Here is a 22,106-nt window from a genome sequence, read left to right as displayed (position 1 = left end):
AAACCACCATGGCACATGTATACCTATGTAACAAACCTGCACGTTCTGCACATGTATCCCAGAAGTTAAAGTATAATTTTTTAAAAAAGCAAAAATGAATAAGCAAAAAAAAAAAAAAAAAAAAAAACAAGAAATTGAATTGAGAGCGGGGTGACTGTGATCACAAGATAGCAAAGCAGTGTGATTGATTCCCAGAAGGAAGACAGATGGTTATTCTGCTTTTGGTATTGGAGAACCAGGCCTACTAAATGGAAATGGGAGGAGCTGGTGGGGGAAATGACTAATTCTCTTGAGGGAAACTCACAGTCTTAAAAATTAACAAAAATCAGCTGGGTGCAGTGACTCACCCCTGTAATTGTAGCACTTTGGGAGACTGAGGTAGGCAGATTGCTTGAGCTCTAGGAGTTCAAGATCAGCCTGAGCAACATGAAAAACCCCGTCTCCACAAAAAATTACAAAAATTAGCTGGATGTGGTGGCGTGCACCTCTAGTCCCAGCTACTGAGAGGATGAGGTGGGAGGATAACTTGAGCCCAGGAAGTCAAGGCTGCAGTAAGCTGAGATCATGCCAGCTTCGGCAACAGAATGAGACCTTGTCTCAAAAGAAAAGAAAACAAAACAAAACAGAAATCCTGATCCCAGTAAAACTGAAAAATATTTCACATTTTTTCGTCTTTTAGAAATGAAAATAATTCACATAGTTAGAAATTTCTGACAGCACAACATGCACCCAGCAGTGAAGTGAAGACAATTGAGCAGCTATTGACTCTGAGACAAAATACACATAATGAAAACAAAAAGCAGAAGAGGTTCTAGACAGCCTGTTTGAATGCAGATTCTTCTAGAAAATTTCAGGATATTTGATACAGGAAGAATATTCCAATTTCTTCTCAAAAAAAGAACTCTGTACAAAAGGATATTTGCATTGAATCCTGTTGGACATTGTTATGCTGAAATGCCCAGTAAAACTTTCTGAAAGTCTTTATTCTGGTATAGTGACAAGGTGGTCTGTGTTGAGGATTCCTAGAATAATTCTAGATTTGCAATCTGCTTTTGTCCCTACCTCATTTTGTGCCATTCTTTGATCTTTTTCCTCACTGGGCCCCAATTTCCTAAATTGCCAACTGAGAAGCAGGCTTTACTGAATTTTTGAGGTGTCTTTCAATGCCAAATTTCTAAGATCATGTTTCTTTACCAATATTCCTCTTAACCGAGATTACCAGTCTCAACAGTAAGGACAAAATAAGTGCTGACCTAAGTGACATTTTTCACTCCTGGATGTATTTTTCTTTTCCACTTAGCACTCTGGGTTTTTTTTGATGTGCTGATTTTAATTTCAGGGTCTCTTCTGCAGCTGTACTTCACAGGCTTTGAAGTAACACCCATGTGAAACGAATGTGCTGCAGCCACAATAGTTAGTTAAATTTCCAAGAAAGAAATCTCATGTGGATAAAACTGATAGGAAGTGTGAATAGCTTGATATGGGTGGTGGTTGAACTATTACAAACAATTTCACATAGTTTATACTGACAACACACTGAGATATGTGATGGACACAAATATATATATTTTAAAGCAAAACATATATCTATGTATGATAACCTATCTTTATGAAATTCCCTTCAGTACCTATTTTGCCTACAGCTCCAAAGCCTGTGTTTCCAGGCTCTGTAATTCTATGGGAAGGCTGTCAGGGAAAATTTTTGACTCTGTAATGGATAAATACTTTCTGGTAAAACTGTACTCGACTTCTTTTAGATCCTCAAGAAGGCACGATGCCCAGGTTTCGGCTGCAGGGCCTTTCAACTCTTTGCATTAAAGGTATTACACTTGGCCAGGGAATTAGACGCCACTTACTTATATCCCCAACTTCTATTGCTTTTATCTCCTGAGCATCTTCTAAACCTATCCACAATTTTCAATCCCCTTAATCACCATTCTAGTCCAGGTTTCTGTGATATCTCATTAGATGCTGGCAATTGTCTGTTTGTTTCAGGCATTTGAGTGAGTGTGCAATGGTATGATATAGCATTGTTTGCCATTTCTCTCATGAGGAATGAAATTGAGCCTCTTTTTATATATGATTTGTTCATTCAGTTATCCATTTTTTAAAAGTAACTAATTAAGTCTTTCTAAATGGTTTACTTCTTTCTTTTCTGTGTATTATTCTGTGATATGGCATATTACTTTAACCATTCACTTACTGTAGGACATTGTAGTTGTGACAAGTTTTTGGCTACTACAAATAAAACTGCCATGAACGTTTGTGTGGCAGGTTTTTATGTGAACATAATTTTAATTTCTCTGGATTGTTGAATGGAAATGCTAGGGTGTATAGGGAGTGTATTTTTTTTTAAAGCAACTTTATTGAAGTATAATTGACAAATACAAATTATATATTTAAGGTCCATTACTTGATGTTTTGACATATGTATACATTGTGAAATGACCACCACAAACAAGATAATTAACATATCTATCACCTCATGTCATTACACCATTTTCCTCTCTTTTTTAGGGGGGGGGGATAAGAACACTTAAATGTACCCTCTTAGCAAATTTCAAGTGTACAATAGAGTATTATTAACTATAATCACCAAGCTGTATGTTAGATTTCTAAAACTTATTCATCTTGCATAACTGAAACTTTGTACCTTTGTCTAACATTACCCTATTTCCCTTTCAACTTCAGTCCCTAGCAATCCCCATTCTGCTTTCTGCTTCTGTGAATTTGACTATTTGAGATTTCCCATTTAAGTGAGATCATGCAATTTTTGTCTTTCTGTGTCTGGCTTATTTCACTTAACATAATGTTCCCCAGGTTCATCCATGTTGTCAAAATGTATTAGTCTGTTCTCACACTGCTAATAAAGACATACCCAAGACTGGGTAATTTATAAAGGAAAGAGGTTTAATGGACTCACAGTTCCACATGGCTGGGGAGGCCTCACAATCATGGCAGAAAGCAAAGGAGAAGGAAAGGCACATCTTACATGGTGGCAGGCAAGGGAGCTTGTACAGAACTCCTTTACAGAACTATCAGATCTTGTGAGACTTATTCATTACCATGAGAACAATATGGGGGAAACTACTCCCATGATTCAATTCTCTCTGCCTGGCCCTGGCCTTGACACATGGGGATTACGATAGTCAAGGTGAGATTTGGGTGGTGACACAACTAAACCATATCACAGGGTTTCCTTCTTTTTTAAGGCTGAATAATAATCTATTGTATATATGCAACACATTTTTTAATCCATTCGTCCATTGACAAACACTTAGGTTGTTTACATATCGTGACTATTGTAAATAAGTCTGCAATGAATATGGGATTGCAGATATCTCTTCAAGATCCTGATTTCAATTCTTTTGGATAAGTATTCAACTTTTTGAAGAACCTGCCTACTGCTTTCCATAATGGCTGCACCAATTTACATTCCCACCAACAACATACAAGAGTTGTCTTTTCTCCACATCCTTGCCAACAGTAATTATCTTTGTCCCTTTGATAATTGCCATAATAACAGATGTGAGGTGATATCATATTGTGGTTTTGATTTGTATTTCCCTTATCATTAGTGACACTGAGAATCTTTTCATATACCTGTTGGCCATTTGTATGCTTTCTTTTGAGAAATGTCTATTCAGGCCTTTTGCTAATTTTTAAAATGCATTTTTGGTTTGTTTTTGCTTTATTTGTTTCTTGCCATTTAATTATATGAGTTCCCTCTATATTTTGAATATTAACTCCTTATTGAATATATGATTTGCAAGCATTTTCTCCCATTCTGTAGGCTGCCTTTTCACTGTGTGGATTGTTACCTTTGCGGTGCACAGGCTTTTTAATTTGAGATAATCCCACTAATCTATTTTTGCTTTCATTGCCTGTGATTTTGGTATCACATGCAAAAAAACCATTGCCCATATCCATGGCAAGAAGCTTTTCTCTATGTTTTCTTGTAGTATTTTTATAGTTTTAGGTCTTACATTTAAGTATTTAACCGGTTTTGAGATGATTTTATTGTAAGTGGTGTGATATAGGGTCCACTTTCTTTTTTCTGGTTTTTTTTTTTTTTTTTTTTTTTTTATGTGGATATCCAGCTTTCCCAATACCTTTTATTGAAAAGAGTATTCTTTTTCAATCTGTGTTCTTGGCACTTTTATCATAGATAAGTTGACTGTAACTGTGTGAATTTGTTTTAGTCTCTTTATTCTTTTCTATTGATGTATATATCTGTTTTTATGCCAGTACCACACTGCTTCAGTTACTGTAGATGTGCAATATATTTTGAAATTAAAAAAATGTAATGCCTCCAGCTTTGCTCTTCTTTCTCAAAATTAATTTGGCTTTTCAGTGTCTTTTGTGATTCCATATGAATTTTAGCATTCTTTATATTTCTATAAAGAATGCCATTGATATTTTCACAGGAATTGCATTGGATCCATAGGTCCTTTGATTAGTATAGACATTTTAGTACACAAACATTGGATGTCTTTCCATTTTTCTGGGTAGTCTTTAATTTCCTTCATCAATGTTTTATATTCTTCAATGTACAAGTCTTTTACCTCTTTGATTAGGGTATTCTTATGTATTTTATTCATTTTGTTGCTATTATAAATGGGATTTTTTCATAATTTCCTTTGCAGATAGTTCATTGTTACTGTATACAAGCAACACCAATTGTCATATATTGATTATGTTATCCTGCAACTTTACTGAATTTATTAGTTATGATAAATTGTTTTTGAGTCTTTAGTTTTCTACTTATATGATCATTTCATCTGCAAGAAGAGATGTTTTTATCTTTTTCTTTCTGATTTGGATGCCTTTAATTTCTTTCCTTGTCTAGTTGCCCTAGCTAGGACTTCTAGTACTATCTTGAATAGAAATGGTGAGAGAGGGCATCTTTATCTTGTACTGGATCTCAGGGGAAAATCTTTCAGTTTTTCCCCTATGTCTTGTATTGTGTTAAGTTTCTTCTATACTGATGTTTTAGAGCTTTTATGGATATCAAATATTATTAAATGCTTTTCCTGATCTATTAAGATAATCATGTGGTTTTTATCTTTTAGGGTCATATATCATTTATCGATTTGCATATATTGAACCATTCTTGCTTAGGTTACTAGGAATAAATCCCAGTTGATATGGTGTATGATCATTTTGATGTGCTATTGAGTTTGGTTTGCTAGAATTTTATTGAGGAGTTTTGCATCTATATTCTTTAGGGATATTGGTCTACAGTTTTCTTGTGGTACCTTTGTCTGATTTTGGTATCAAGGTAATTCTGGCCTCATGATATGAGTTTGCAAGTATTCTCTTTGCTGCTTTTGGGAAGAGTTCAAGAATGATTAGTATTAGTTTTTCTTTGAACATTAGTTAGAATTCACCCATGAAGGCTGAGCTTCACAGGTCTTTAGCTTTACTTTGTTGAGAGGTTTTACATTTTGATTCAATCTCCTTACTTGGTTTTGGTCTGTTCAGGATTTCCGTCTCTTGATTCATTCTTAATAAGCTATAGTTTCTAGGAATTTATTTCTATGTTGTCCAATTTGTTGGCATATAATTGTTCACAATAGTTGCTTAAGATCCTTATTTCTGAGGCATCCATTGTAATGTTTCATGTCTGATTTTATTTATTTGAGTCTTCTCTCTTATTTTCTTAGTTTAGCCAGGGGTTCGTCAAGTTTGTTTATCTTTTCAAGAAACCAACTCTTGGTTTCATTGATCATTTCTGTTGTTTTTCTATTCCCTATTTCATTTATTTCTGGTCTAATCTTAATTTTTTCCTTTATTCTGCTAACCTTGAGCATAGTTTGTTTTTCTTTTTCTAGTTCCTTGAGGTATAAAGTTAGGTTGTTTATTTAAATTCTTCCTTCTTTTTAAATTAAAGCATGTGTTACCATAAACTTATTTCTTAGTACTGCTTTTGCTGCATCCCCTAAGTTTGGTATGTTGTGTTTTGTTTCATTTGCTTTATATATATATATGTAATTTTTGTGTGTGTGACAGAGTCTCACTTTGTCACTCAGGCTGGAGTGTAGTGGTATGATCATGGCTTGCTGCAATCCTGACCTCCCAGGCTGAAGTGATCCTTCTGCTTAAGCCTTCTGAGTAGCTGGGACCACAGGTGCATGCCACTATGCCCAGCTGACTTTTAAATTATTTTTGTAGAGACGAGGTCTCACTGCATTTCCCAGGCTGGTCTCAAACTCCTGGGCTCAAGTGATCCTCCTACCTCAGCCTCCCACAATGCTGGGATCACAGGCATGTGCCACTGTGCCCGACCTGTCTTATGATATTTTAAAAATTCCCTTTTGATTCCCTTTTCGACCCAATGGTTGTTCAAGCATGTATTGTTTCGTTTCCATGCACTTGTGAATTTTTCCATTTTCTTATTCTTATTGATTTACTTTTATTCTGCTGTGATTAGAAAAGGTACTTGATATGATTATTTGTTAAGGCATTAAATTTATGGGCATTAAATTTGTTAAGATTGATTTTGTGACCTAATAGGTGATCTATCTTGAAGAATGCTCTGTGTGTGCTTGAGAATAATACGTATTCTTCTGCTATTGGGTAGAAAGTCCTGTATATGACTATTAGGTTCATTTGGTCTATAGTGTTGTTGAAGTCACTTGTTTCTTTACTGATTTTTATGTCTGGATGCTATATCTATTATTGAAAATGTGCTATTGAAGTCTCCTACTATTATTGTACTGTTTATCTACTTCTCCATACCTGTCAATGTTAGGTGGTCTGATGTTGGGTGCATTATATATTTACAATTGATGAATTGATCCTTTCATCATTATGTGATGAATTTCTTTGTCTCTAGTGACAGCTTTTGACTTAAAGTGTAATATGTATATATAAAACATATATATTACACACATACACACGTATATACATATACACATATATATACATGTATATATGAAGAATACGTGTATATACACAAGAATTGTATACAAAATCTCTACATTTTTATCCCCTCCACCCCTACTTTGTGTTCTTAAAGTCAGAGTTTACTTCTTTTTATGTTGTTTGTTCATTAACAATTTTTTGTATTGTAGTCATAACTTGCTGAGTATATATGTGTATATACACACGTATATATGTGTGTATATGTATATATGTGTGTGTATATATATGTGTGTGTGTGTGTAGTCACCGCTTCTTTATTTTGGTTACTATTTGCATAGAATATCTTTTCCATCCCTTCACTTTCAGCCTATGTGTGTCCTTAAATCTAAAATGAGTTTCTTATAGACCGTATATTGCCTCCAGCAGTTGTGTTCTACATTGGTGAAGACTGTGGGTATCCTCAACAGCAAAGGCTGCAGAGGTCCACAGTGGAGGCAAGAGCAATTGTGGTCCTGGGTGCTTAAGGCTGCTTACATCTTCCTGATTTTCTTTTCTCCTCTTCATCTTTGGATAGTTATTTAATCATTGTTTGTGAGGCAGGAGGATGAGGTCTGGTACTTCTTAGTCTGCCATCTGGTTGCCATGATTATCTGATTGACTCTTTTTTCCTACTTTATTGCTTGCTTTTCTTTTCAATTTATTTGTAAAAATTCTTCAGGCATTTTATATGTGAATCCTTTGTCAGGTATATGAATTAAAAACACATTTTACCACTTTGTGACTTACCTTTCAACTTTCCTAATGAAATATTTCAATGAGTAGAAATTCATAATTACAATATATTATGATTTATTATTATTTTTCTATGGTTAGCATTGCTTTGTCTTATTAAGAAATGTTAACCTATCCTAGGGTTGTAAATATATTCTTTTATTAACTTTCACAGTCCATCTGGAGCTAGTTTTCTTTTCTTGGTATAGTATGAGCTAAGGGTCTCTATGTAAGTTTTATGTTGCTGTGTAACCAATCACTATAAATTTAATGGCTTGAAACAACACATATTTTATGACCTCAGAGTTTCCATGGGTCAGGAGTCTGGCCATGGCTTAGCTGTGTCCCCACTCAGGGTCTCACAAAGTTGAACTCAAGCTGTTAACTAGACTGGGAGGTCTCATCTGAGGCTTGAGTTGTTTTCCATGCTTACATAGTTGTTAGCAGAATTCATTTTCTTTTGGCTGCAGAGTTCATGACAGCTTGTTTCTTCAAAGCTACCAAGGGAAAGAGAAATATTCTACTGCGTAAGGTTGTTCACTCTAGAAACTATTGTAAGAGACTCTTTTGATTAAGTGAGACCTGCCCAGGATAATTTGCCTTTTTATTAAAGGGAGATTCTATTGCCTTTCTTAAAATAAACTGATTAGAAACTTTAATTATATTGAAAAAAATCCCTTGCCTTTGCCATATTCTGTTGGTTACAAGCAAGTTACAGGTCTTTCCAACACTCAGGGAGAGAGGAATTTGTAAAGGCATGGATTCCAGGGGCAGGAATCACTGGGGATCATCTTAGTATTCTGCCTACCATAATCCCTTTTTCCTCCATGTATACAATTGACTCAGGCCTGTTTATTGAAGAGAAGAGAATATCATTTTCCCCCACTGAACTGTAGGGTCACTTTGTCATAACCATATACATGTGGGTCTGTATCTGCACAATAATCTGTTCTATTGGTCTCCTTTTCTGCCTTTGTGCCAATGCCCATATTGTTTAATGACTGTAGCTTTACCAAATATCTTGATATCTTATAATATAAGTCTCTAAGCTTTGTTCTTCCTCAGTATTACATTGACAATTCTTGGCTCTCTACATTTCCATACGAATCCTAGAATCAATTGGTTAATTTTCCAACCTACCAAGATTTTGGGGAGGGGAGAATTTTTTTGCCTTTATTAATAAATATTCAAAAAATTTAAATTTTAACAATATCAGATTTTCCAATCTATAAACATGATATAGATTTTTAAATTATATTTTAAAATTTTGTTCAATAATGTTTTATAAATTTCAGTATGGAGGTTCTTATGCAATTTTCTTTTATTTATTCCCAGATATTTGATGGTTTTAAAAATGTTATAAGTATCATGGTTAAAATTTTTTTTGTTTATTGTTGATATTTAGAAGTAAAATTGGTTTTTACATATATCTTAACTTCTTTCTAAATATATTAATTCTAATTGATAAAAAATCTGTAGAACTTTTTGGAAGTACTACATGTACAATGATATAATTTTAAATGACAGTTTTTATTTTTTGCTATCACACAATTCTTAATTTATTTCTTTTTCTGGCTTTATTGTACTGACTAAGTCTTCCTTTCTAATGTTGAATAAAAGTAGTAAGGGCAGCCGTATTTATCTTATTACCAATCATGGGGCAAATTTTCAGTAATTTCTATTAATTATAATATTTTCTGTTGAATTTTTTCTTGTGTAGTTTCTCTTATCAGGATGAAACATGTAAGAACTATATTTGATGGCAGAAACCCCTTATAAACATAAAGACACAAATAAGTTAAAAGTAAAACAGTGGAAAATGTTATATTATGTGAACACTAATTAAAAGGAAGTTAATTGTCTATAATAATATGAGACAAAGATTGTAGGCCAAAGAATATTACCAGGGATAAAGAGAGAAATGCCATAATAATAAAGACATAAATTACTTAAGAGGATATAACAATTCTGAATACGCATGTGCTTAAAAACAGCTTCAAAGTACTTGAAGAAAAATGGATAGAATTGCACGGAGAAATAGACAAATCCACAATTATATATGAAGCACTAATAATCATTTCTAATAATTGATAAAACACATAAACAGAAAATCAGTAGGTATATAAAATATTTAACATCATCAAGCAACTTTTCCTAATTACATTTATAAAAGACTGCACCCCAAACAGCAGAATATACATTTTAAAGGAAGCACATAAAACATTCACCAATATGGGCCGTATTCTGAGCCATAAAACAAATCTCAATACATTTAAAAGAATTCAAATCATACAAAGCAAGTTCTTTTTATTTAATGGGATTAAACTATATTCCAGTCACCAAAAAATGGAAATTTCCCAAATACATAAAAACAACATAGTAGGGTTATAAATAACTCATGGACAAAGATGAAATCAATAGAAAAAATATAAAATATTTTAACTAAATTAAAGTGAAAACAAAGCATATCAAAACTTGTGAGATATAAAGTACTACCTAGCAGGAAATTGATGGCATTAAGTCTTTAAATTAGAAAAGGAAGAAACTGTCAAATAAATAATCTCATCTTCAATCTGAAAGAAACTAGAAGAGCACATGAAATATGAAGTATGCTGAAAACAAGAAATAATAAGTATCTAATCTGAAACAATGACATAGAAAACCTAAGAACAAGAGAGAATATCAGTGAAACCCAAACCTACTTCTTTGAGAAGATCAATCAAATTGATAAAATCTAGCTAGACTGAGCAGGGAAAAAATAAAAAAAAATGAAAGCACAGTTACTAAAATCAGGAACACAAGATGTGAAATCCCAATAGTTTCAACAGATATCAAAAGCAAAATAAGGGAATACTTCAAACAATCTTATGTCAGTAAATTTTATATGTAGATGATACAGGCAAATTCCTTGAAAGATCTAAGCTACCAAATATTAGTGAAGTAGAAATAGCTAACCTAAACATTGCAATATCTATTTATAAAATTGAATTTGTAGTTAAAAATCTGCACAAAAAGAAAACTTCAGCACAGTTGGCTTCAATAGTGAATTCTACTAAACATTGAAGGAAGTAATAATAATACCAATTCCACAGAAATTCTTCCATTAAAACTGAAGTAGAGGGACTATTTTCCAAGTCATTCCATGAGGCTAACCTTCCTCTGACGCCAAAATCAGAAAACAAACAAACAAAAAAAAACACAAGTAAAGAAGACTGCAGAAAAGTATCACCCCGAACATAAACTCTAAAATCCCTAACAAAATTTTAGCAATTTAGTCCAACATATAAAAGGATTATATATCACAACCAAGCAGAGTTTATTTCAAACATGGAAAGTTAATTTAACATCCTCAAAATGTTATACGTAACACCTCACATATGATCCAGCCGTTTCACCCAGAGATACAAAAGCACATGTCTGTACAAAGATTAGCACACCAATGTTCTTTTTCTGTAATAGTGAAAAACTAGAAACAACCCAAAGATCATGAACAGGGGAATGGATAAAAATTTGTATCTGTATCTAATAGAATGTTATTCAGTAACAATGAATTCCCTAAATTCCACTTCTAGCAACTGCAGCAATATGTGCCTAGCATTATCTGGAACAAGGCTATCTGCCATGCATACTCTGGTCTAGAAGACTGGGCAGAAAAACTGCTTCCAACTGGGATTCATAGTTGGATTCAACAGCTCAGCCAGATGGGTAAGCCAAGGTTACTGGAGAGTAAGGGAGTCAATAGAGGTGTTATGGCTGTGGGGAGCAAAACATAGTAGAAAAAAGAGAAAATTGTCAGTGAAAACAAATCAAACCTGGAAGAAAAAGATTCCTGCTGAGTAGTACCTAGAGCTATAAGAGATGTAGGTCAGTCGCTAGAACTTAACTTCATCATAAATATACATACCTAAAGTCTAACACACTACATATGAGGAAATTAGTTTTCTAAAACAAAAGTTCCTTATCGACACATAATGCTAATCCTATTTTTAAAGCTAGCAGATTATGATCACTGTTTTAACATCTTACCCAGTTATGGAGATGCATCTTAACCATTGGGAAGCACATGCTGGAGAATCTACAAATCAAAAATGTAACTATTGACTTTGTTGTATTGGTGAAATGTTAGCTGGAGCTAAAAATTAGCCTTGAGTGGCTTGATTTGAATTTGGAAAGAAAAGATAATCCAGGCCAAGATGGTGGCGGTGTGTACTTCTGCTGTTTGTTTTATTGTAGCTCAGCCATCCATCAGCATTCTAGAGCAACTCACTGGTACCACAGTGTGGCTTACTTAGGAGGATGGCTAGACAGGTGGGTGCTCATGGATCATTGCTGGGAAATGAAGAGAGGCAGACTTAGAGCCCAGACTCTCAGTCCTAAGGTGACTATCAAATGTAATTTTTTGTATACCTAATGTTAATTTTTGAAGGCCTAAATGGAAAGTTCAACTATTCGTTTATTTAATAACATCAATTCTGCAAAGATTAGGGAACTTACATGCAGTCAGAACTAACTAAAATAGTAAGCAGAAAAGATTCCAAGAGCATATAAAAGTTTCTTGATTTTGGGAAATTTATATTAGAGCTGAAAAATGAAGGTTGATAAAGTGAATCTTGCAATTCCCAAATTTCCAGAACATTGAGAAATGCACCACAGAATATCTATGTAGGTTATCATATCTTTTTGTTTCAAGGACTTTTTGATTATTCAAATAATGAAGTAGCCATCCCTTTCTTTCAAAGTTTTACCATAATAAAGATATCCAGTAACAACAGAGTGTTCTCTTTGTTTAAAACTCTGTTGGGCGGGAAGGGGAAAACTATAAAACAGACTTTTGAACATTTGCAAAGAGAAGGGGCATTAGATGATATTTGGGAAGCACTGTCAACATTCTGCGTGATAATAGTATGGCCATGTAGGAAAACGTGTTCATTCTTAGGTAATGTACAGTACTCCCTCTTTATCTCTTTGTCTGCAGTTTTGCTTTCCACAGTTTGTTACAAATGGTCAACCACAGTCCAAAAATATTAAGTGGAAAATTCCAGAAATAATCAACTCCTAAGTTTTAAATTGCACACTGTTCTGAGTGGTGTGATGAAATCTCATGCTGTCCTGCTCTGTCCAGCTCAGGATATGAATCACTCCTTTGTCCAGCATATCCACCCTGTCTGCACTCCCCGTTTGTCAGTAGCTGTCTGGATTATCAGATCGACCATTGTGTATCACCACGCTTGTGTTCAAATCGCCTTATTTTAGTTCATAATGGCCCCAAAGCACAAGAATAGTGATGCTGGCAATTCAGATATGCCAAAGAGAAGCCATAAAGTGCTTCCTTTAAGTGAAAAGGTGAATGTGTTTGACTCAAGGAAAGAAAAAAATCATATTCTGAGGTTGCAAAGGTCTATGGGTGAGACTGAATCTTCTGTCTCTGAACCTGTGAGCTGTATATTGTTATATTTTATTATTATTTATTGTTAATCTCTCTGTAGTTTGGGCATCCACTTGGGGGTCATGAATGTACTTACCATGGATAAGGAGGGACTACAGTATGCTGAAGTTTTAGATATGAAGTGTTGAAATGTCTCCAACTTACCTACAAGTGGTTCGACCTATGTATACTTATCCTTATGTATATTTATTATTTTAAATTATGGAAAAATGTTAACAATTATTAAACAAAAGTAGATTTGCAGGTGTTCACTGTATCATTATTTTAACTTTCTGGATATTTGAACATTTTTTATAATAAAATGTTGAGCTTGATGTGGTGGCTCATGCCTGTAATCCCAGCTACTTGAGAGGCTGAGGTGGGAGGACTGCTTGAGTTCAGTCCAGGAGTTTGAGACCAGCATGGGGCAACATAGTGAGACCCCATCTCAAAACAGTTAAACAAATAAAATATTGAAAAAAGAGAAATTTACAAAAGAAAATACTAGGAAAGATAAGCCTCATTAACCAGTACATTTGGAAATATTACCAGATGGACTTTCTTTTCTGTTATTTTCTGACGTCCTTATTCCACAGTCATTTTCCTACTAGGGCTAAGTCAAGGGCTAAAATTTATTGGTCTAGGGAATGGGGAAGATAAATACAGCTCAGACAAAGAGGTCACTATTCAACTTTGATTTCAAAATAGAGTTTTGTTTTTTTTTAAATACTGATGCCAAAACAATACAATAGAAAACAAGGACTTTATTTGAAAGAGCCATGCTTTGTTGGTGGTGATATGGTGTTCAAAGGGCCATAGCTCAGAGGGTTTATGTGGGAGTTACATTCTAATAGAAAAGGAGACTACCTTTTCCACATTATTGTGGGTTAAATAAGTTAAACCTTTTTCTATTAAAAAAAACTAGAAATGCTCATTAAACTAAAATATGCTTTTAAATGCTTAGGTGATCCTACAAAAATTAAGGCATATACTCATGGGCTTAAAACAAGAAGGAATTAAAAACTAGGGCCATAAGCACCCGAACCTTATTTATTGCTGATTCTCTGCAGTGTTTGCTGGTCTAAGTAACATAGGGCTTGTGTTTTAGTAGCATCTTATGAGAAAATGAGACCTTGGGCCATCAGGAGACATAGGGTTAGAACTAATATCAGGTTACTTGAAAGGCTCCATCTTGAGTAAAATATTTGATAAAATCTAGCTCTTAGCAAAGAAGTATGAGTAAGCAATCTATTTTGTCTTGAGATCTGAGTGGGTAAAAAAACCTTCCTTGAGAATTCAGAACCAGAGTCCTATCTTGACACAAGATTGGGAAATAAATTTCTATCATTTGCAAGCTCTAGAACCAAGCCCAGATATTAACCTAAAAGTGGCCCTGTGATATAATATCCTTATTGCTTTTGCCAAAAGCAAATTCAAAATCCCTATGAAGGGAGTGGCCTTGTAGGATTTGCACAAAATCCGACAAACATGACCTCACAGTCCAAAGGTATAAAACGTGATATAATCTTTGATGAATAGGAGAGAGAAGGAAAACCTCTGTATTTGACACCCCAAGAATTTAAGAAAATGGAATTATTAGCTAGACTCTAAAATGAACGTGAGGAACATTATTTAGGAAACAAAGGAATGCAATATATGAGAAAAGAAATAGATATAAGCAAAGATTAGACAGATCTGAAAGAGACAAATACAACTTCTAGAAATAAAAGACATAGTCGTTGGAATTAGAATGCGCTGACTGCTGTTGATAAATCTGAAGTGAATAGCAGGAGCAACTGTTAAACCTCTCTATAGGCTCATGCCCCCAGCTGAGCTACCCTTGGTTCTCACAGACAAATTTTGGTAAGGAGAAGATCAGAATCAAAATTATGAAACAAAAGAATAAACCATGCACTTTGAGAATGTCATTAGACCCAGTAAAAAACAAACCCACAGAAATTTTAAAATTAACATGTGGATAATCCTTAGACATAAAATAAAAATTAGAAGTGATAAAATCATTATTACTCATCAAATATAGCAAATCTTAAAAAGACAAAATATAACTTCTAAAAATTAAAAATGATCATTACAGTTTTTAAAATAATGGGAGGTTAAATAGCCAATAAGAGATTAGTGAACTAGAAGATAAAGCTCACGAATTTACTGAGAATGCTTCCCACAAAGATTAAAAAAAGGTTACATTCAGAATGTGTATAGAAAAAAAGGATAAAGGAAAGGAATGTATAAAAGACATGGAAGTGGAGAGAGAAGGTATACTATGTGTCTAACAGGAACTCTAAAGAGAGATAATGAAGAAGATGACAGAAAGATAGTAGGCAAAGAGTCTTCTGAGAGATAATGTTTCAGAATTGATGACAAATATTAACCTAAAGACCCAGCAATCATAAGCCCAGGTTGTGAATAAAACTAAATCCACACCTAGACAGATGATAAAACTTCCAAACTACAACCATAAAGAAAAGATATTTTTCAAAACCAGAGAAAAAAGACAACTTACAAAGGAAGAAAAAATAAACTCTAAGTAGGCTTCTCAAAAGCAAGAATAGAAATTAGAAGGCAATAGAACAATATCTGTAAAATAGTGAGATAAACTAACAGTGCACCTGAATCCACCACTGATAGAACCTTCTTGAAAGAACCAACAAATGATTTAGTCAAGGAAGAAATGGAGCCTAGAAGGACAGAGGGAGGCACAGGATATGTTCTTAAGCAAATAAATTAGTCAGCAGGTGGGTAACCTGAGCATATTAAACAATAATAAAAATGTTGACAAACTTACAAGAAGACATTTCTCTATATATTAAAGTATAACTGTCTGAGTCCATTTTGTGTTGCTATAACAGAATATCACAGACTGGGTAATTTATAATATCACAAACTGGCTCATGGTTCCAGAGGCTGAAAGTCCAAGACTGAGGGCCTGGCATCTGGTGAGGGTCTTCTTGCTACATCATAAGATGGTGGAGGGCATCACATAGGAGAAAAAGAGAGAGGAAGTGAGGGCCAAACTCATCCTCTTATAAGGATCTCACTCCTGGGATAATGGTATGAATCTCTTAATGAGGGCAGAGTCCTCATGGCCTAACACTTCTTAAAGATCTCACCTCTTAACACTGTGCTATTGGGGGGCTGAGTTTCCAACATATGCTTTTTGGGAGACACATTCAAACCATACCAATAACCTTGCACTTTTTTTTTATTGAAATGGGCACTATAATATAAACCTTAAGCCTTACCACAATTATACAACTTTTCCCTTGAACAAACACAGATGGTGGCTATCTGTACTAATCCTCAGATTGTTCCCATGTCCCAGCCCATGACTGGGCTCACTCTCCAACTTTCAACCAAGAAACATTCTTTCATCTTTTATAATATCATATCTGATTACATGATAGGGAAAACAAGATTGCCAGATTATTTAAACATAGTATCTGTGGTTACGGCTATTTGATCACAGAGTCTCTAAAAATTAAGTAGATAGGTGTGGCTTGACATATATATGAAGAAATATTTTTAGTTTACTGAGTAGACAGTCATCTAATATGAGGACCCATGGAAGAAATACACAGCTTCTTTTTTTTTCTTTTTAAAAATTTGAATACTTTTGGGGGTACAACTGGTTTTTGGTGACATGGATAAATTGTGTAAGGGTGAAGTCTGAGATTTTAGTGCACTCATCACCCAAATTGGTACATTGTACCCAATATGTAGTTTTTTATCCCTCATCTTCCTCCCACCTTCTCCTATTCTGAGTCTCCAAAGTCCATTATACCATTCTGCATGCCTTTGTGCATCCATAGCTTAGCTCCCATTCATAAGTAAGAATATACAGTATTTGGTTTTCCATTCCTGAGTTACTTTATGTAGAATAATGGCCTCCAGCTCCATCCAAGTTGCTGCTAAAGACACTATTTTATTCTTTTTTAATGGTTGAGTAGTATTCCATGGTGTATTTATACCACGTTTTCTTTATCCACTCATCAGTTGACGAGCACTTATGCTGTTTCTGTCTCTAGGGTATTGGGGATTGCGCTGTGATAAACATACATATGCAGGTGTGTTTCTGATAGGAATTGCACTGAATCTGTAGATTGCTTTCAGCAGTATGGTCATTTTCATGATATTGATTCTTCCAATCCATGAAAATGGAATGTTTTTCTGTTTGTTTGTGTCATCTATTATTTCTTTTTTTTCTTTTTTGAGATGGAGTCTCACTCTGTCACCCAGGCTGGAGTGCAGTGGCGCGATCTGGGCTCACTGCAAGCTCCGCCTCCCAGGTTCACGCCATTCTCCTGCCTCAGCCTTCAGAGCAGCTGGGATTACAGGCGCCCGCCACCATGCCCGGCTAATTTTTTTGTATTTTTTAGTAGAGACAGGGTTTCACTGCGTTAGCCAGGATGGTCTCGATCTCCTGACCTTGTGATCCGCCCGTCTCGGCCTCCCAAAGTGCTGGGATTACAGGCTTGAGCCACTGCACCCGGCCAGTCTATTATTTCTTTCAGCAGTATTTTGTAGTTCTCCTTGTGGAGATTTTTAACCTCTTTGGTTAAGTATATTCCTAGATATTTTAATTTTTTTGCAGCTATTGTAAAAGAAATTGAGTTCTCGATTTGAGTCTCAGCTTGGACATTCTTAGTGTATAGCAGTGCTACTGATTTGTGTGCACTGATTTTATAATCTGATACTTTACTGAATTCTTTGATTAAATCTAGGAGTCTTTTGGAGGAGTTTTCCAGGTGTACAATCAAATCATTGGCAAACAGAGATCCTTTGACTCCATTTTTTCCCTTTGGATGCCCCTTATTTCTTTCACTTGACTGATTGCTCTGCATAATCTCTTCCAGAGTAAAAGCAGAGATTACACCTTTCAATTCATTTTGTTAGTACTGGATGTCTCAATACCAAGACCAGACAAAGATATTATAAGAAAGAAAACTACAGACATAAACACTTGACGATAAAAATCTTCAAGAAAACATTAACAAATCAAATCCAGCAAAACATAAAAAGGATAATATATCCCAACCAAGTGGGCTTTACTGCAGGAATATATGACTGGTTCAACATCTTAAATCAAGCAATGGGCTGGGTGTGGTGGCTCACAACTGTAATCCCAGCAAGTGCTGCTGGAACAATTGGGCATACATGTGAAAACAAAAAAGAATCTTAGTTTGCACCTTACGCTGCATAAAAACATGAATCAAAAATGATTCATAGACTAAATGCAAAATCTAAAACCATAACACTTCTATAATAGAAAATTCCCTCAGAGAAAACTTGCACAATGTAGATTAGGCAAATAATTTGTAGAGATGACATCAAAAGCTTATGTAAAAGAAAAAAATTCGATAAACTGGATTTTATATTAAAATGTAACATTTTGCTCTGAGAAAGACAGTGTTAAAGATTTGAAAAATAGAAGGCACAGACTGTGAGAAAATATTTGCTAATCACATTTCTGACTAAAGGCTGCATCCAGAATATAGAGAATATTTAAAACTCAACAATAAGAAAACAACCTAATTTTACAAAATGGAGAGAACATCTGAACCTTCACCAAAGAAGGAATTTTGGATGGAAAATAAGCATATGAAAAGGGACTCAGAATCACTAAAAATTAGGGGAAATAAAATAAGATACCAGTATGCATTTATCAGACTGTTTACAGTTTAAAAAATAATCTGCGAATTTCATGTGCTGGAGAGGTTGTGGAACGACTGGAACTCTCCAACATTGCTGGTCACAATAAAAAGGGTTTTGGCTATTTCAGAAAACAGTTTGACAGTTTCTTATAAAGTTGAACACATATGGTGGACCACCAAATGGTCCAACAATTTCACCCGCAGGTACCTATTTAAGTGAGATAAAAATTTATGTTCACATAAAAATATGTACACAATTCTTCATAGCCCCTTCATAATTGTAATTGTCATTGTCAAATTGTAATTGTAATTGTCAAAACATGGAAACAACCCAGATATCTTTCAGCTGGTGAATGAATAAACAAACTGTGATACATCTATATAATAGGAGATAACTCAGCAATATCAAGGGACAAGCTATTGATTCCCCAACTACATGGATGAATCTGAAAACCCAAAGACTATGTGTTGTTTGATTCCACAGGCAGACCTATAAGGAGAAAAACACATCAGCAGGAGCAGGGGTTGGGAGTGAGGGGAAGGGATTTTGTATAAAAAGGAAGCATGGGGAGTTCAGGAGGAGGTGGATATGTGATGGAAATGTTCTCTATAGAACCGTGACGCTATGCATGTGTCAAAACCCATAAAACTGTACGCCATAAAAGTGAATTTTACTGCATGTAAGTTAAAAATCTCAGCCAGAATATGGGAACAATATGGAAGACCGGCTGTGACAAGTGACTCAGAATGTACTATGAATGAATCACATAACCAATATGGAGGGAGGTGGGGAAGTCAGGGTTTAAACTGGATGGATGCTGTAAGACTCAAGACTAAAGAACTATATATAAACACTGTACTTGAGAAATTTGTTTTTTCATTTTTTAATTTTTCTGGTTACATAGTAGGTGTATATATTTATGGGGTATTTGGGATATTTTGCTACATGCATACAATGTGTAATAATCACATCAGGCTAAATGGGGTATCCATTACCTTAAACATTTATCCTTTTTGTTGTCAACAATTCACGTATACTCCTTTATTTATTTTAAAATGTACACTAAATTGTTGTTGCCTGTAGTCACCTTTTGTGCTATCAAATAGTAGGTCTTATTCACTCTTTCTTTTTTTTTTTTTTCACTTTTGTAGCATTTACTATGTGCCAGGCACTGTTATAAGTTCTTCTGAATGTTTTTAATCCGCATGACATAACCTCATGAGGATGTTACTATAATTAGCTCCATTTTACAGGTAAAGAACTAGGCACAGAGATGAGCTTGCCTGAGGTCATATCGTACAGGTAGGAAGAGGTAGAGCTGGGAGTTTAGCCTAGGAATATGCTAGAGGTGATCCTTTTAACTCCTACACTCTTTGCCTCCTGAACAAAGAGGCTGTGGGTCACAAATTCAAATCCTGTTGCCCCAAATTGCCATAACTGCATGAGTTGGGCAAGCTGCTCCCTCTGTGAGCCTCAGTGGCTGCATCTGTGAAATAGGGACAGTTATTACAACTGCCCCATGGTGCTGCTGTGATGATTCTTAAATAATCCACACAATGGGTTTAAAAAGCCCAGCTAGGAAAATAACATTTCTTGCTTTTCTATTTCACAAGGTTCCATGAGAAGCAAATAACATAATAGTATGTCTGTAGCCGCATTTTAAAATTTACACCTTGAAATATTGCAAGCACATAAAAGTATAGAGAATAAATATAATAAACTCTCGTATATTCAATATCAAGCATAAAAAATTAAAACTTACAGATGCAGGCGTAACCTTCTACATAACTCTCTGTAATTGCCTATCTTCTCGTCCGTCTCCAAGGGTAACCACCACCCTGATTTTGAGGTTTATCATTCATATGCATATTTTTACATTCTTACCCTGGATGCATATATTTATCCTTAAATAATATATATTATGTAATGTAAGATATTGTTTCACACATTGAAAAACTTCTGTCCATATTCTTGTGGAAATTTTGCTTAACACTGTAATTCTGAGACTGACCTATGTTGACACATGCATTTCTGGTTGGTTATTTGATTTGATTTGATTTCATTTCATTTCATTTCATTTTATTATACTTTAAGTTCTAGGGTATGTGTGTACAATGTGCAGGTTTGTTACATATGTGTACATGTGCCATGTTGGTGTGCTGTACCCGTTAACTCATCATTTACATTAGGTATATCTCCTAATGCTATCCCTCCTCCTTACCCCACCTCGCAATAGGCCCTGGTGTGTGATGTTCCCAACCCTGTGTCCAAGTGTTCTCATTGTTCAGTTCCCACCTATGAGTGATAACATGCAGTGTTTGGTTGTTTGTCCTTGCAATAGTTTGCTTAGAATGATGGTTTCCAGCTTCATCCATGTCCCTACAAAGGACATGAAGTCATCCTTTTTTATGGCTGCATAGTATTCCACGGTGTATATGTGCCACATTTACTTTATCCAGTCTATCAATGATGGACATTTGGGTTGGTTCCAAGTCTTTGCTATTGTGAATAGTGCCACAATAAACATACGTGTGCATGTGTCTTTATAGCAGCATGATTTATAATCCTTTGGGTATATATCCAGTAATGGGATTGCTGGGTCAAATGGTATTTCTAGTTCTAGATCCTTGAGGAATCACCACACTGTCTTCCACAATGGTTGAACTAGTTTGCAGTCCCACCAACAGTGTAAAAGTATTCCTATTTCTCCACATCCTCTCCAGCACCTGTTGTTTCCTGACTTTTTAATGATCACCATTCTAACTGGTGTGAGATGGTATCTCATTGTGGTTTTTATTTGCATTTCTCTGATGGCCAGTGATAATGAGCATTTTTTCATGTGTCTGTTGGTTGCATAAATGTCTTCTTTGGAGAAATGTCTGTTCATCTCTTTTGCCCATTTTTGATGGGATTGTTTGATTTTTTCTTGTAAATTTGTTTAAGTTCTTCGTAGATTCTGGATATTAGCCTTTTGTCAGATGAGTAGATTGCAAAAATTTTCTCCCATTCTGTAGGTTGCCTGTTCACTCTGATGGTAGTTTCTTTTGCTGTGCAGAAGCTCTTTAGTTTAATTAGATCCCAGTTGTCAATTTTGGCTTTTGTTGCATTGCTTTTGGTGTTTTAGTCATGAACTCCTTGCCCATGCCTATGGCCTGAATGGTGTTGCCTAGGTTTTCTTCTAGGGTTTTTATGGCTTTAGGTCTAACGTTTAAGTCTTTAATCCATCTTGAATTAATTTTTGTATACGGTGTGAGGAAGGGATGCAGTTTCAGCTTTCTACATATGGCTAACCAGCTTTCCCAGTACCATTTATTAAATAGGGAATCCTTTCCCCATTTCTCATTTTTGTCAGGTTTGTCAAAGATCAGATGGT

This window comes from Rhinopithecus roxellana, chromosome 12 (assembly GCF_007565055.1).
Source record: "Rhinopithecus roxellana isolate Shanxi Qingling chromosome 12, ASM756505v1, whole genome shotgun sequence".
NCBI lineage: Eukaryota > Metazoa > Chordata > Mammalia > Primates > Cercopithecidae > Rhinopithecus > Rhinopithecus roxellana.
Note: the sequence above shows the minus strand (reverse complement) of the source record.